At 39.1% G+C, this 6,487-nt stretch overlaps 1 non-coding gene across 1 annotated transcript; it reads right to left on the minus strand.

Moving 5' to 3' along the window:
* Positions 1-972: 972 nt before the first annotated feature.
* On the minus strand, positions 973-1,078 carry LOC147518718 (small nucleolar RNA R71). Its single transcript, XR_015214555.1, has one exon. It is a non-coding gene; the product is annotated as a small nucleolar RNA R71 (small nucleolar RNA).
* Positions 1,079-6,487: the final 5,409 nt, after the last annotated feature.

Genomic DNA, 6,487 nt, shown 5'->3' on the forward strand with positions numbered 1-6,487 from the left:
AATTTTAGATTCGTTTCCCTTTGTACTTTTTATCCTACCAAAACCCCATTAAACCCACCCACTCTTGTTTGGTTCTAACTGTGTTTATTTGGTTCAGAATATAATTTTTTTCGAAATTCTACCTTGAGCGCGCCCACGCCTTAGGTACTCTATTTCGTGAGCGCACACGCCCTCAAGTTATTGGAATTCGTGTCAAGCAAAAGTGCGCCCGCGCCTTTGTATGCCTGTTTCCAAGCGTGCCCGCGCCCCTTCTGACGAAAGCCCGATTTTTCACAGGTTAGTTCCAACTTTCTTTGTTCAAGTTATTAAGTGTTTCCAACTTTGTAACTACATTGAGATTGCGTATACAAGATGCTATTCAAACGCGTAGCAAGGAGGCATTCAAGTACTCCTTCTTCCACTCTTCGCCTATTCTGTCAGAGGAGTTTTTCATTCTAGCATATCAAGGTTGCTTTCACTGCTGTTAGTGGTTTATATTTATATTGGCCTTAGCCTTACATGAGATTAAGGTCTGGTACTAGTAAACCATATCTTCTGTTATTTATCGTAAGCGTCAACGCACACGCCTATCTAGAATACCACACACTACATTTGCATCAATGGCTGACGAAACAGAGACTCCTCTCTCCGATTTTTATAAGGCCCTTAACGATAGCCCTAAGTCTTGCATCGTTCTTGCAGACCCAATGGGGGATTTTCGAATCCCCCCGAATATATTTAATTTGTTACCAGTTTTTCATGGCTTAGACCACGAGAAGTCTTATCAGCATATGCGTAGGATTGAACAAGTTCTTACCACATTTCATCATCCTACCGTAGGTTCGGAACAAATTAAACTGAGGGAGTTTTCTTTCACCCTAGCTGATAAGGCGGCATCTTGTTTAACTGCCCAATCGCCTAATTCTGTGGACTCATGGGCCAACCTTGTTCAATTGTTCATGGAACAGTTTTACCCACCTCTGAAGACAGATGAAATTCTTCAAAAGATTCATTTTTTCTACCAGAATCCTCATGAATTCTTTTTAGAGGCCTGGAATCGTTTCACTGATTTTCTCATCGAGTGTCCACATCATAACCTTGCGAAAGACACGCTTGTTCGTGCCTTTTTCAAAGGGCTTTTACATCACCATAAAGAGGTTCTTGACATAATGATTGAGGGTAGTTTCCTTAGTAAAGGTGCCTCAGAGGCTTATAGGTTTTTAAAAGATCAATCTAAACGCCAAAATAATTTGGGGTAATGACATCCCCCGGTCCAGTAATTCTTCTTCCACAGTTAAGGCTGCCAGTATGTTTGAGGTTAAATCTGATCCCGAGCTTTGAACTCTAATCGAATCACTCACTAAAAAGGTAGAAGCCATTTCTATTCAACATAAGCCTACTCCTGTCATGAACGTCAACACTCTTCCATGTAATTTATGTTACAGCCTTGAGCATTCTGACTCCTATTGTCCTCTCCTCTATGAACAACCACCCACGCAGTCGGATAATGTTTGTTCCATAAATAGCGAACCTAACCCACCTTGGAGACAACACCCCAACTTCAGTTGGGAAAATAATCACCAAGTTACACCTCCGGGATTTTATAATCAAACTGTTAGGCCAACAAACACTTACAAGGTAATTATAATAATTATAATGCTAATAGAGGTATCGTTCTGGTTAATACTAACTATCACAACCCACCCGTTAATAATCAACGTGAGATAGTTTCAGTCACAATACCTGTGGCCACTACACCTTCACAACCGGATCATTTTGAAGCCTACATGCAGGCTAACCAACAGATTTTACAATCTATTAATCATTCCATACAATAGTTAACCCAAGAGAAAAACCAACCGAAATGTGTGTTTCCAGGTCAAGCCATACCTAATCCTAAAATGCCAAACACAACCTTTGAAGTAACCGGTAATATTAGTAATGAACATATAAACGTAGGTGAGTTAAATGCCATCACCACTTTCCGTTTTGGCAGGGTGGTGGATAACGCCGTAACTATGCCAGTTGTTACCCCACTAGTGGTCACTACACCTGATAATTTACTAGATACCGAAGTAGTAACTAAAGATCCTACTCTTGTAGAGGTACCAGTTAAACCTCAACCCAGGAGGAAAGCAGCCAAGGTTAAAGCTCCTATTGATCCATATGCTAAATATAGAGAGAACCCACTGTTTCCCTAGAGACTAGCCATGTTACACAAGGATACAAACTTTGATGAGATTAGGGAAGTTTTTAAAAATCTAACGATAAACCTACCTTTTCTTGACGCTATTAAAAAATTGCCACAACATGCTAAGTTTCTAAAAGAGTTGTGCACTACTAGGCGGAAAAAAAATATACCAAAAGACGCTTTTTTAACTGAACAATTTTCAACTCTATCTGAGCATAATGGAATTGTTAAGTATAAGGACCCTGGTCGTCCTACTGTACAATGCACCTTGGGGGATACCTACACGACGACTACACTATTAGACATGGGGGCGAGTGTTAATTTACTCCCTTATTATCTATATAAACAAATAGGACTACAAGAGATGCAACCAACTAAAATGATGTTGCAATTAGCTGATCGTTCTATTAAGTATCTTAAGGGTGTTGTTGAAAACGTGCTCATCAAAGTTCAAGATTTTTACTACCCAGCAGACTTCGTTATCCTAGACACAGAAGTCGCTAACGACTCTGTTCCTATCATTTTAGGGTGTCCTTTCGTGGCAACTGTCAACGCGCTCATAAATTGCCGCGATGGTTCGATGTCCATGTCCTTTGGCCATCTTTCTGTTGAGGTAAATGTTTTCAAAATGATGAAACAATTACCCGATTCATCTATAGATGGGGAAGTTAGCATGATCGAGAGCTTAGCTCAAGATTATTTCAACAATACATTTCCAGAGAATCAGATGCACCAATTCCTTTCCTTCGGTAGTTCCGACTTCGACGATGACTCCTACTTAGAGGAAGTCAACACCCTTTTCGAGTCTACCCCTATCTTAGTTCCTTCAGTCGCTCCATCTTTCGTGTTTAAAGACCTCTTACCTAAACAAGTCTTTACTACTCAAGTCGAGGACCCTCCGGAATCCTTTTTACCCATTCCTCCCACCCCCGTGCTTCAACCTTTTCCTACTGAGTTGAAATATATCCAGCTTAATCCGGATGGTAGTCATCTGGTGATCATATCTTCTCAGTTATCTGCTGATGAAAAGGCACGTTTGATTAGGGTGATTAGGGAACATCGTTCCGTAATCGGTTGGTCCCTAGACGACATTAAAGGGATTGACCCTGGTGTATGCACGCATCGCATACATTTGGAGGATAATGCGAAGACTTCACGCGAACCTTAGGGTCGCTTGAACCCTGCCATGAAAGAAGTGGTCAGGGAAGAAGTCTTACGGTTACTCAATGCGGGGATCATATATCCCGTCTCCGATGGTGAATGGGTAAGTCCTATTCACGTAGTCCCTAAGAAATTGGGGGCTACCGTTGTTCGTAATGCTGCGGGAGAATATGTTTCCATGCGAGTTCCTATGAAATGGAGGATTTGTATTGATTACAGACGCTTAAACGCCATAACACGAAAGGATCACTTTCCTTTACCCTTTATAGATCAGATGCTTGAACGTCTAGCTGGTCATGCTTATTATTGTGTTTTAGATGGCTATTCTGGCTATTTTCAGATTATTATCGATCCTGATGACCAAGACAAGACTACCTTCACATGTCCTTTTGGAACATATGCTGATAAACGAATTCCTTTCGGCCTTTGTAATGCTCTTGGTACCTTCCGGCGGTGTATGCTTCATATCTTTAGTGACATAGTGGAGCACTTCATGGAAGTTTTTATGGATGATTTTTCTATCTATGGAGAGTCTTTCAGTGACTGCCTGTTTAACCTCTCTAAGGTGTTTACACGGTGTAAGGAGAAGAATTTGATTTTGAATTGGGAAAAATGTCATTTTATGGTTCAAAAAGGAATAGTGCTAGGTCATATTGTTTCTAGTGACGGCATAGAAGTAGATAAAGCCAAATTAGATAAAATAATGTCTCTACCTATACCACGGACTATCCATGACATTAGGGCCTTTTTAGGTCATGCAGGTTTTTATAAATGTTTTATCAAGGATTTTTCAAAATTAGCTAGGCCTTTAACTAATATGCTTTTAAAAGATGCCATATTTGATTTTAATTATGACTAAAAATAGGCTTTTGAAACTTTAAAAGCCGCTTTAACATATGCACCGATTATACAACCTCTTGATTGGTCTAAACTTTTTGAGCTTATGTGAGACGTTAGTGATTATGTTGTTGGTGCTGTGTTAGGCCAGAAACTAGATGATAAGTCTACTGTTATTATTTATTATGCTAGTAAGACTTTAAATTATGCTCAACGAAATTACACTACTACTAAAAGGAATTTTTAGCTGTGGTTTATGCTTTAGATAAGTTCTGCCCTTATTTAGTTTGTTCAAAGACCTTAGTCTACACCAACCATGCAGCTCTTAAGTACCTTCTCGCCAAGAAGGATGCTAAACAGAGATTGATCCGATGGATTCTTCTCCTGCAAGAGTTTACCCTAGAAATTAAGGATAAACGAGGGGTCAAAAATGTAGTTACTGACCACTTATCTAGACTAACCAATGACAGTGATAGTGATTCTGAGTCCATACCTGATTCTTTTCCTGATGAGCATCTTTATTCTATTTTTTCTGCACCTTGGTATGCCGACATTGTGAATTATTTAGCTTCTGATATTATTCCTGATGTTTGGTCAAGAAATGAACGTAAATTTTTTTTTGCCAGAGTTAAACTATACTATTGGGATGAGCCCTACCTTTTTAAGTATTGTGCGGATCAAATTATTTGTCGTTGTATCCCTCAGTGGGAATATAATGAGGTTTTATCCTTTTGCCATGACAAAGAGTGTGGTGGCCATTTTAGTGGTATGAAAACGGCAGCTAAAGTTCTACAATGTGGTTTTTATTGGCCTACCCTTTTTAAAGGTGCCCAGGTTCACTACAAGACGTGTGTTCACTGCCAACAACTTGGGCGTATCACTAAACGTAATATGATGCCTTTAAATCCCATTATGGTGGTAGAAATTTTTTATGTCTAGGGCATTGATTTCATGGGTCCTTTTCCTAGTTCCCACGGTTTTATTTATATTCTTGTTGCCGTGGACTACGTTTCCAAATGGATAGAGGCCATGGTTTGCCGTAGCAATGACCATAAGACAGTTGTGTTTTTGTTCAAGGAATACATTTTCTGTTGTTTTGGCATCCCTAAAGCCATCATCAGTGATGGCGGAACATATTTTTGCAATCGAGTCGTTGCTTCATTAGTGAAGAAGTACGGTTATCATCCACAAACTAGTGGCTAAGTAGAAGTCTCTAATAGGGAAATTAAAAAAATATTAGAAACAACTATAAATCCTAATAGGACAGATTGGTCTAAGCGTCTAACTGATGCCTTATGGGCATATCGGACAGCTTTTAAAACTCCTATAGGAATGTCTCCCTTTAGACTTGTGTTTGGAAAACCTTGTCACTTGCCCGTTGAATTGGAGCACCGTGCTATGTAGGCTATAAAGAGCCTTAACTTCAATATGGATGTGGCAAGTGTCAAGCGCAAATTACAATTAAATGAGCTTGAAGAAATCCATAGAGATTCTTATGATCTCGCGAAAGATTATAAAGCTAACATGAAACGTGTTCATGATAAACAAATTTTGCGTAAAGAGTTTGTGGTTGGTCAAAAGGTCTTGCTTTACAGCTCCCGTTTGCATATTTTTCCAGGGAAATTAAAAACCCGTTGGTCTGGTCCTTTTCTGGTTACTGAAGTCACCCCTTACGGGGCAATCACCTTGGTAAATCCCAAGGATAATAGTACCTTTCAAGTTAATGGCCAACGTTTAAAACATTTTCACGAGTTAATGTCCTCCGATGTGGAGAATGCCCTTTTATAGGACCCTGTCTATGAAGACTGACCTTTGATGTTTGGTGTACTTCCTTTCATTTCCATATATTGGTAAGTGTATCATTAAGGTAACTGGGCCCTCCCTTTGGAGTGTGTGGCTATAAGTATCGGATCCTAAGTCCACGTTTAATATAATTCACGCTTTCCTCTCTTGCATGTTTTCTTGGTTTTTGAGTCATGTTTCTCAATAGAGTGAATTATGTTTTTATTGCTTTATTGTTTTCCTTTATATTAACCTTATTCATAAAAAAATAAAAAAAAATATTAAAACCATAAAAATAGTAATCTAGCAAGTCTCGGGAATCTGACTTTAAAAGACCCACGTGTTTAAACAAATTTTCTAAACCTTGTTTTCAAAAATTTGTTTGGGGTTGGGGTGTTTGGTCTTTCCATTCTTGATCGCTTAACTTCCTATTCTTATTGTTTATGCCGTTTAGTCGTATTTTGATTCAGGTTGACACTATCTATGAATTTTGATTTCTTTTGATCACATAACTTATGTCATTCAAGCACTTCGAGG

The sequence above is a fragment of the Coptis chinensis genome, chromosome 2, assembly GCF_015680905.1.
Source record: "Coptis chinensis isolate HL-2020 chromosome 2, ASM1568090v1, whole genome shotgun sequence".
Taxonomy (NCBI): domain Eukaryota; kingdom Viridiplantae; phylum Streptophyta; class Magnoliopsida; order Ranunculales; family Ranunculaceae; genus Coptis; species Coptis chinensis.